The 9,734-nt window shown below is 48.8% G+C and overlaps 1 pseudogene; it reads right to left on the bottom strand.

The window, feature by feature from the left end:
- Nucleotides 1-2,233: 2,233 nt before the first annotated feature.
- On the bottom strand, nucleotides 2,234-8,030 carry LOC149325916 (uncharacterized; annotated as a pseudogene).
- Between the last annotated feature and the right edge of the window lie 1,704 nt (nucleotides 8,031-9,734).

Here is a 9,734-nt window from a genome sequence, read left to right as displayed (position 1 = left end):
CCTTGGCTATTAATGCCATGTACAATATTTTACGCCCCCATACACAATGCCCAATGGGCGAGTAAGGTATTTCAAATAAATAAATAAATAAACGTCTGTTGCAGCCATGGTAATATGAACAGTCTTCTGCTTTCGTTTATATAACTGCTTAGCTTGGTAACAATATTTGGAGCAATTTTTGTTGTCCTCGTTATGTAGCTTCCTTTCGAATTCTATTTCATGGAACGCTACAATAATTTGAGACAGTGGTATTGATTACTTAGGCTTCCAGCAGAGTGGTAAAATTCTTGGATGGTTTTTCATTTGTTTTCTTTTTGTTAACTTTCTCAACTCTCCACTGACCTCATTTGTAAATTCAATAACATGAAAAAAAAAGCTTTCTTCATTTGCTTTCAGTAATGGCAGTTTGTTTATTGTGTATCTAACTGCTCACACATTATTGGTGGGCCATTTTGTAGCAAAATGCCTTGCAACTCGGTAAAAATGCATGGTGTGCTGTCCTATTGTGGCTTTGTACTTGATTTTTGACTACATTTGTTATGAGCAACACTACATTGAAAAGTCACTATGCTTAAGTTTGGACTGGCAGGTATGTTCTGTTATTGCTGTAATTATTCAGCAATAGACTGAAACTTCAGGCTGTAAACATGTCTAATAGGATCGCATTATTTGTATAAATTGGTTTTAGCACGTTTTAAAGATAACCATCACTGTCACCTTATCAGGCTTTCACTGTTGGTGCATTGGCTTTGAATATGCTCTATAGTTAGGATAAAATGCATTGCCTTAAAACTGCATAAGATGCTTTCAGCTGCATGGTACAGCACTATGCGAAATGCATATGGTCTTGCACCTTTTTTATTAATAAAGCAACAAGTACATGCAGCTATACCTGCAGCCAGATGCACATGCAGCTTCAATTTTGTTTTTAGTTTCAGCCATGGAAGTTTTTTGTTCATTTCAATTGCGCACTTGTGTATTCACATGCATTAATAGTATGTCAAACACAATATGCAGTCCTACCTGCAAGCTGTGGAATCGAAGAGCTTCTGGGCGAGTTCTGCAACACTCCTCAACGACAATGCCAAACTTATGACAAACATTCTCGTCCCCGAGATGCATAAAAGCTCACGAGATTGATGACGCAGAGACTTGAGCTTTGTTGATAGTTTGATCATCGTCTGCTTTTGAAAAGTGAATGTTGCTGCTCGGAGCAGTGCTTTCAAATCCATTGCAGTTGGACTGCGCAAATTTAATATATCAAAGGCCCTGAAAGAAACATTAAAGGTAGATTGCATTACTTATGCAGTTGAGAAGTTTACTTGGGAACTCACCGATCAACGTCAGCAAAAAATTCTGTAGTTCCACCAAACCCATTGAAGTTTTTAATTCCAAGCTCGTGGGCAAACTTTAGGCTCTTGCTCACTAATCCACTAAATGTTTGTGCAGCCAGTCGCACTTTCATTTTTGTCTGTAGTATTCAATACGGACCCAGGGAGCTTATTTGCTGCTCGAAGACCTAGAGCTTCTTGCAGATATGCAAGTTTTCAATGAAGTCCCATTCAAATGACTGCAAAAAACAATTAATATATTAGAGGCAAATTACATTTTATCAACCATTAATATCTTATTCCATATGCATTGCTATCCAGTGTTTTCTTGTAACCCGGGGAGGTTTCTGAGTAATTTTAACCCATGGGCAGCATCGAATATCAGGGACATGGCCCTTGGTTGGTTGCAGGGATGGGGGAAACCCGCCACAAACTGCTCGCTTTAGTGCCTTCATGGATCCGACAGTCACGCAGCTTGTCAATGAATAACTAGCAACTAGAGCATCGCACATAACGGCATCGGACACAATTGCAACGACATTCAGCGAACATTGTGTCACTGCTTGATGGCTTCATTTACTATATTTTTCAGTTGCTCCCCACTGAGTCCATTGGTGAGGAAATAGCCGAAGGGAATTTCTCATGCAGCTGCCACACCGACTGCCGTGAGCACGAGTGCATCTCCAGCTAATGATGAGTCATCTATGTCCACTGGACTCTGACTGTTCCTCAAGTAAACGTAGCCAACTAGTTTCCCTGTATTAGTGTCCGTCTCACACCTTTTCCTAATATTCATTCCGCCCAGCATCAGGCGGCAAAGGTGCTCTCGTTTATTTTTTGTTTCAAATGATTTAGGATGATTGAGTGCTTCGCTTGTAAACCCTGCCATGCACCAATCACTTTCAGCCAGGTATGAATGGTCTGCCTGCTTGGCAATGGCAAAATGCTAGCCACATATTCATATGTCCTTGGATATTGATAATTGAGTGTGGTAATGAACTTCCTCACCTTCTCATTGTATCGTCTTCATGATGCTGCTTTGGTCTTCTTACAGCGCCAGCTTTTTACAAGCTCTCTGGTAGTTCTCCAAATGCCTCCAGTGCTTCTCGTCCATTCGGAGAAATCAGTTTTTCTTTCATTTCATTTAGAAGGTTTCTGAGGTCAGTCATTCTCTTCTTCGTTTATTTTAACTTGTGTGTGACTGAATAGTTTTTTTCGCGTGACAGAGCTTTTTCTTGACTCTAAGCAGTCGAGGTCTTGGAGACTGTGAAGCAATGTACGGGTGATCGTGGCTTACTCCTTTCTTTTTGCTGGAGCTGTCAACAACTAAGCTTCCGGAATAATCTGCATATGCATACCTTATGTTGCACTTTCACTGCTGCTTGGCTGTGCTTGTTGAACATTGGTCCTCATTGTACAGCCTTCAGCTTGCAAGAATAGGCGTAGACGTCTGATGAGGCAGAAAGAGTGTGTCAGATAGACAGTGCATGTAGTTTATGTAGTTAATTTTGAATGAATGGATGATGATCGATCGATGTTCGTGATCGACAGATCGATGATGATGATAGTAAAACTTTAGGTGTTGCTCTTGTTCTGTTTTTTCTTCTTCTCTGTCTAGTAGGTCCCGTTTCCCTGCTTCGCCCAATGAACCTCTCGAATTAGCCGGATTAACTGAGAACACTTATTTAATTAACACTTGATTACAACAAAATGTACAGTACAGTTATAATGATGACACCAGCATAGAAAAGAATAACTGAGCTGGGCCGCCCCTGGACTTAGGACAGTCCGTCGTCCTAAGCGAGCATGCGGGAGGAAGTCCGTCTCCTACCGAGTTCCGAACTCAACTGCCGCCCGCTCAGAGCTCGCGGCCGCGGCTGGGTTTCTTCCACAAAGAAGCAATTATTCGTCCAGCGCTCTCATATTTCCAAGGACACTTTCCCCCGGTTTCGGGGAATCCATGTACCGCGGACGGGGCGGGGGCGCCGGCGCGTCTGGGCTCCGGTCCGCAAGTTAGGAAACCCATTCCTGCGGAGAAGCGCAAATTTACGACAAGTGGCTCCGACATCCGGTAAAGAAAAGCAACGCAAACCCAGGCACCTAACATATGTGCGAGGTGTGGTTTGTCGAAGGCGTCCGGAGCCCCGTACATGCGCGAAGTGGCGCCGTCTACGGAGACACACGGCGCTTTACATGTCGGTGCTACAAGACCCGACAAAACCAGTAGCACACTCAATGTTCACTCCACGCGAAGTGCGAGTCCACCCCCGGAATCAAACAGCTCAAAATGCCGGTGATGAACGCGCGGTCCGTCTCGCTTAAGGAGTCAGGGGGCCCGCTCCGCACGACAAACAAATGACAAATGAAAGTTCCGCCCCCGAAGGCGCGCGGCGACCCGGCGACGCGGCTCGGGGGTGCTGCTGTACTAAACACAACTCCAAACAGCATACAAAAGACAAACAAAAGTTTCCTCCCCGCCCGGGACGCCCGGCGTCCCAGCGAAGCGGCTCGGGTGCACCTGTATAAAAAACACAAGCAAAAGAAACGCGTACAAGCGGGTGCGCGCTACGACCTTACACGCCCCTTCGAAGATCGTTGCAACAACGTCACTCGTTGTTGCACACGATATGTAACATAATTAAAGGTCGTCGTTACCACTACCCTAATGCTCAGAATACAACTGTTTCAAAAAACAATGCGGTGCCGTGTTACATGATACAAACAGGTAGTCGCCACATGCAAGGCGTATAACATGGCACCGTGCCGATGCATCTTACATGACAACAACCACTGAAGTGGTCCCTCTACCAGCCCTCGGAATCCACAGGTGGCGATCGCGGCTCTTGTCTTTGGTTCCAGTCACCACAGGCAAAGCATCTGCCAGGCTTTGGTCCAATCGCTGCGCCTCGCAGGATACCCGATTCTGTTGTGGTCTCGGTTCCTCGGCGAGCGTCTCGTTTACCGCTACGCGTACCTCATCTGTACTCAGATCTGTCTCGCTGTTCTCCGAGGACTGAGACTCTTCGACCTGCCAGCTGCCTGCATCTAAGGTTTTCGCCACCTTACTTCTATTGCCGGGCATTTTGCAAGCGCTGCTTCGTGTCCGTTCAAGCAGGTGCCAAGCCCCTTTGGAGAGCAAGCAGTCTGCGTCTTTCGACGCCAGCTCCTTCGTTACAGCGCATAGCAGCTGTGCAGCTCCTTTGACCTGCCGACTGTCACCCGTTGTTAAGACAAGTGGTACCTGAGCTAGTTTTGCTACTACTTTAGCACCAAACGCGGCAACAAGCGTGGTGTTGCCAACATCCTCCGTTGCTAAGTATAGCGCCCTCTTTGATCACTGTGATTTCGGCGCCCGTGTCGATTAGCGCTCTCACAACCACGTCGCCGCATTTCAAGTCAACGTACTTTGGCGAATTTAGTTCTTCTGTCCTGGGTGGCTCCGCTCTGGACTGAACATCAACGTTAGCTCTCCGCTCGGCAATATCCGTAGCTCCTCCGCTACAGCTGTCAGCGACGTTATAATCAGCCTGCGCTACCCCGTTCACGCTTTTCTGCTCCTTGGTTCTTAGGGCATGACCGCGCAAAATGTGGGCCGTTGCAATTGAAGCATGCCAAGGATTTCGAAGGAGGCGACTTTTCCCGGGAAGCTGGGGCGGACTTTTGCGGAGACGATGGTTTGTGGACCCTGGTGGGGCTTTCGGCAGCGAATGTTTGCCTCTTTCCCGATCCTTTTCCCTCACAATCCTCGTACGCCTCCACTAGCTTCGCTACTTCGTGAGGCTTAACCCAGCTGTCTCCTTCCTCTCTCTTGACATATTTGTAGGCCTCTGTGCTTAGCGCCTGCTTCATTTGGTCTGCCACGTACAGCGCAGTGAGGTCCTCGAGCGTTTTGATTCCCTGTGCCGACATGTAAAAACATAGTAGCTCTCAATTCTCGACGCGAAGTGTTGCCAGGTCTCGTTTAGCGCCGGCACGGCGTTGCGGAACTGCCTGAGGTAGTCACCCGGGGACAGACGGAGCTCGGACAAAATTCTCTTTTTCACCTGATCGTACCTGTCGAGCTCTTCTGTAGAGAGCTTGGAGAAAAGGTGTGAGATCCTTCCACTTACGAGAGGCAAAAATAAATGGCTTTTAACCTCGTCCGGCACCTTATATGAGCGAAAAATGCCCTCGATCCCCTCAAGCTATACCGGCACTTCTGGATCTTTCGGAATTTGGGTCAGCAAACTCTTTAGACGCTTAGCGAAATACGCAAGTGTCTTTTCGCGCGTTTGCCGCCCGCCCGCTCGCGAGCCCTGTGTTGAACCGGTTTGCAGCTCCAACTGCCGGGTTCTTTCTCGCTCGATAAGCAGCGTAGTTTTCCTCAACTCCAGTTCCATCTCCATCTCCAGCCGCCGCATGGCCGCATCTGAATCTGCTGCATTACCTGTCGCCTTCGCTGCTCCCGTCACACTTCCTCTCCCCGTCAATTAATCTATGCTAGACTCTGTGGCGTTACTACCACTTTCATCTGTATTCATTTTTACCACCACTGCACCGCTACGTAGGATCATACAAAAGACCTGTGACTCGCCTTAACGCCTCAACTCCGCGTCAGTGGGTTCCGAGGACCAGCAGAGAGACCACTCACCTTCCTACAGGAAATGCATGCCCTGTCGTCCCCGGGACACCGGCGTCTGTTGACCTTGCGTCTCTCCCTCCGGTCGAGTTTAGGCACAGTCTCCGTCCCTTGCCGCCTGTAGCTCTCGCTGCTTTCCGTTGCCGCTGCTCGATGTGAGGCAGGGCGAACGCGAAAGTACACCGCTAGTCCGTCAGCGGCCGATGTGCCTCTTGTGGTTTAATGCCACCGCTGGCTCAATCCGTTGTCCGTCGAGCCGGAACTCTGCGGCTGTTGTAACGCTAGTCCGTCAGCGCTAATGTGTCGGTCCGTTGACACACCCAGAGCCGCTTGTTGCCTCCGTCGATCACTGCGCTGGGAGTCGATGACTGCTGCGTCGTCAGTCGCTCAGCGCTGATCTGTTTTTCCCTTGAACCTTGAAGCGCTCAGTACCGGTGGTTCGGTCCGTTGGCCGCAGTGCTGGTCGCCTCTTGTTGCTGCGTCGCTAGTACTTCAGCAGTCCATGCGCCCGTCCGTCGGCACGGTAAGCACAGCTGGCTCGGTCCATTGGCCACTATGCTGTGATAATTCTTCAGCTGCTGTCCTCTTTCCGGCGGAGACGTTTCTCAGGCATGGTCCGTCGGCCCGATCGTCTTCGTCCTCGAAACGCCTGAAGTTCGCCGAAGTCTGACAGGAAACGGTGATCCTGTCGCAGGCTGCGCTAGTAAAACTTTAGGTGTTGCTCTTGTTCGTCTTCTCTGTCTAGTAGGTCCCGTTTCCTTGCTTCGCCCAATGAACCTCTCGAACACAAGCAAACACAAGCAAAAGAAACGCGTACACGCGGGTGCGCCCGACGACCTTACAGTGATCTTGAAGTCTCCTGATGGTTCGGTGATCCGGCGACACGCTGCGGAGCAGACTTGACAACTTCTTCGTGACACTGTGAACTGTGCTGCACAGGCGCTCACCAGCGACCTGCCCTCCGATCTCCCCGACCACGCCGGGTCTCTCCTCCGGTGCCGGCTGGTCTCTCCTGCCTCTCGCGATCTCCCTCGTTTTCGTGCCAAAACTCGCCCTGAAATCCCATTGCCCAGCATTCGGGGGACCCCTTTTGTAACCAAGAGGAAATGCGCTTGTCAGAGCCAGTCAGGAGAATTTCGTTAAAACTAAAGGAGACAATAGCACGCCGGTGCTCACGCGGTTGTTGTCTCGTGAGCACTGCGCGAATTGCAAGAAGACGTTACGCATTTCCGCTTGGTTACAGCACAGAGACACAAACGCACAAAAATTCCAGTGAAGCACAGGGAAGGCGAACACCCAATCCGAACTGCATGCACTGCCCTGGTCGCGCTCCCCAATTCGCTGCTCGTCACTGAGGCATTCCGTCCGTCACGCGGTCTGCCGTTAAAAGCCATAAATTTACACGCTACCCCCTATCGAAGCCCCAGGGATCCGCGGATCGGCTCCCTTTTGCTGCTAGAACGCGACCTCGCAAGGCCTCGTCCTCTTGCAGCCGGCTACGCTGCAGTCTGCTAACTGCCGTTGTGGATGCACTCCACCACATTTGTTGAAAACAAACCCATTCGAACGGCGCCCGGGTGGTGGCCGCTCGAGGAACCCCAACAAAAAGCTACGAAGAAAACCGAGGAGGGCCAAGCTGTGGCTGCTGGGTGTGCGCTGCCCGATGGCCCCAGTTCGCGACAGCGCGTGATCTGAACTTCTGTGTTACCAGCAAGCACTTCCGTGGAAATTTTCACGATGATGCTGCTACTGAGCTGGAGGTTTGTGGTGTAGACATGCCCTGAAGCAAAAATACTTTTGACCTGAGGTTCTACCTGTTTATCTACAGCATCTCACCTGCTTTAGCTTGCGTGGGGACTTTCTTGTTGGAGTCTGCAAGTGCTTGCAGGGGGATTTGCATGTAGGTGAGGTGACCGGTTAGGTGAGGTGACCGGTTGGCTGAGATACTGCGTCACACTAATTTCCTGAAGTAGGAACCTTTTCATTTGCTCGAAACACTAGCTTTCGGATTCACTGTGTTTTACCTGCAGGCATGGGGACTTTCTCAATGGTGATTGAGCACGTGAGGAGGGTGAGGACATTGTCTGTGAAAGGGTTGCTTCTGGGTTTGCGTGTTCCTGGATAGATATGCCCTGAGGTAAAAATTTTGTTGCCTGAAGCACTGGCCTTTCTGCTCACTTAACCTTACCTGCTTGAGTGTTTGTGGTGACATATGTGGCGACGCCTACAATCCTGAAATAGCACAGCGATATGTGCTTGGAAACTGAAGTAAAAATATTGAATAAGCCGCCGCAATCACTCTATTATGACTTATCACCTTATGAACGCAGACTTGGTGAGACACCACGACCGCTGTCAGAATCCTGTTTAATTACGTAGACATGCCTGACATACAGTCACTCCTGCATAAGCCCTCCCATCTGTTAGCTTATTTGGCAAATATAAAAGGAAAGATTAAATATACAATATATATAGAAAGACGGACTATAAGTCACACATAAGAATAAGGAAGTTTAATATATACACAAGATGCAATGCCCTACTTACGCACACCCTACTATTATTACTGCTGGATTTCGTCTCTTCTTCTCACTTAAATTCTTGCAATGTTTCTTTCTTTTTTTGTGTTATGTTCGTTTTCTTGATGTATTATTGATATGGCCACTCCTGCCTAAGGCCTCAAACTGAAGCCGGCAGTATCTTGTAAATAAAAATAAATACATGAACCCTAAGAAAATCTTTTCGCTCAACGTACCGCTCGTGCACAGGCTCGGACACACTAACGCAGAAAACGTTATGCTCGTTTTCCGCTCCGGCTCTGGGCCGCACACAGGGTTGTCTGCGGTCTGTCAAAGTTGACACTGTCACAGATACAAACACACAAATGCGTTCAGAAAACACAAACACACACAGAAAGGACGAACACGTGCAAGATCCTCCCTTCCAAGAAACGCCGGGGCTGGGAGTGGTCCGCGTCCGAGCCTCGGCTGTCCCTTCGAAAACGGGAACACTGCTTCGGGGCACAGCGCGCACTGCCACAGCTGTCGCCCACGGACTCTCGAACAGGCGAAACGACCCGCACCACTTCGCTCGTAAAAAAAAGGATAGATGGTAGTCAGAGAAACAAATGCAAGCCATGAAAATGACACCCGATAACACTCGGGCATCCTGACTTGTTTGACGTCCTCATCGTTTGGAAGCACATACATGAAGCAAAAAAAAATTCAAAAGCACTCAAGCACAAGAGATACAGTTTTCATAAAATGCAGTGCACGTATATCGACAGATCAAACATTTTTTGCTCACACGGTATAAAACAACACTTATTTAGATGCACTCAAAGAACGATAAATAAGTAGAAACACTGGCTAAATGCGACTTTCTACCTCCTTCAGACAAGGTTTTTTTTTCATGTAGTTCCTCAGTTCGTCTGAAACCTTTCGGGAGGTCGTCGCGTTCTCTGAGGTCGAGCACTCAAGCAGGTCTCTCCCGTGTCACTGCGCTCGTTATCTTCATCTTCCTCCTCCGAAGTATTGTCGTCATCATCTCTGGTGCCGCTGTCTGTCATTGGCCATCCCGTTAGCTGCGACTCGTGCGCAGTCGTCAAAAATCCATTCTTGCCTTGCCTTGCTAAGTCAGCAATTCCATAGGTGTCCGACTGCAGGACTTCAGTTATAACAAGCGGCCCTCGGTATTTTACTTGTGTTTTTGTCGGGTTTCCTGTTTGCTGCGGCGCTCTTTTCATGAAAACCCCCTCTCCCACTTCATAGAGCATTGCGGGGAAG

This window comes from Amblyomma mixtum, chromosome 10 (genome assembly GCF_055824585.1).
Source record: "Amblyomma mixtum isolate Tamu chromosome 10, ASM5582458v1, whole genome shotgun sequence".
NCBI classification, from domain to species: domain Eukaryota; kingdom Metazoa; phylum Arthropoda; class Arachnida; order Ixodida; family Ixodidae; genus Amblyomma; species Amblyomma mixtum.
This window is presented reverse-complemented; position numbering and strand designations above follow the sequence as displayed.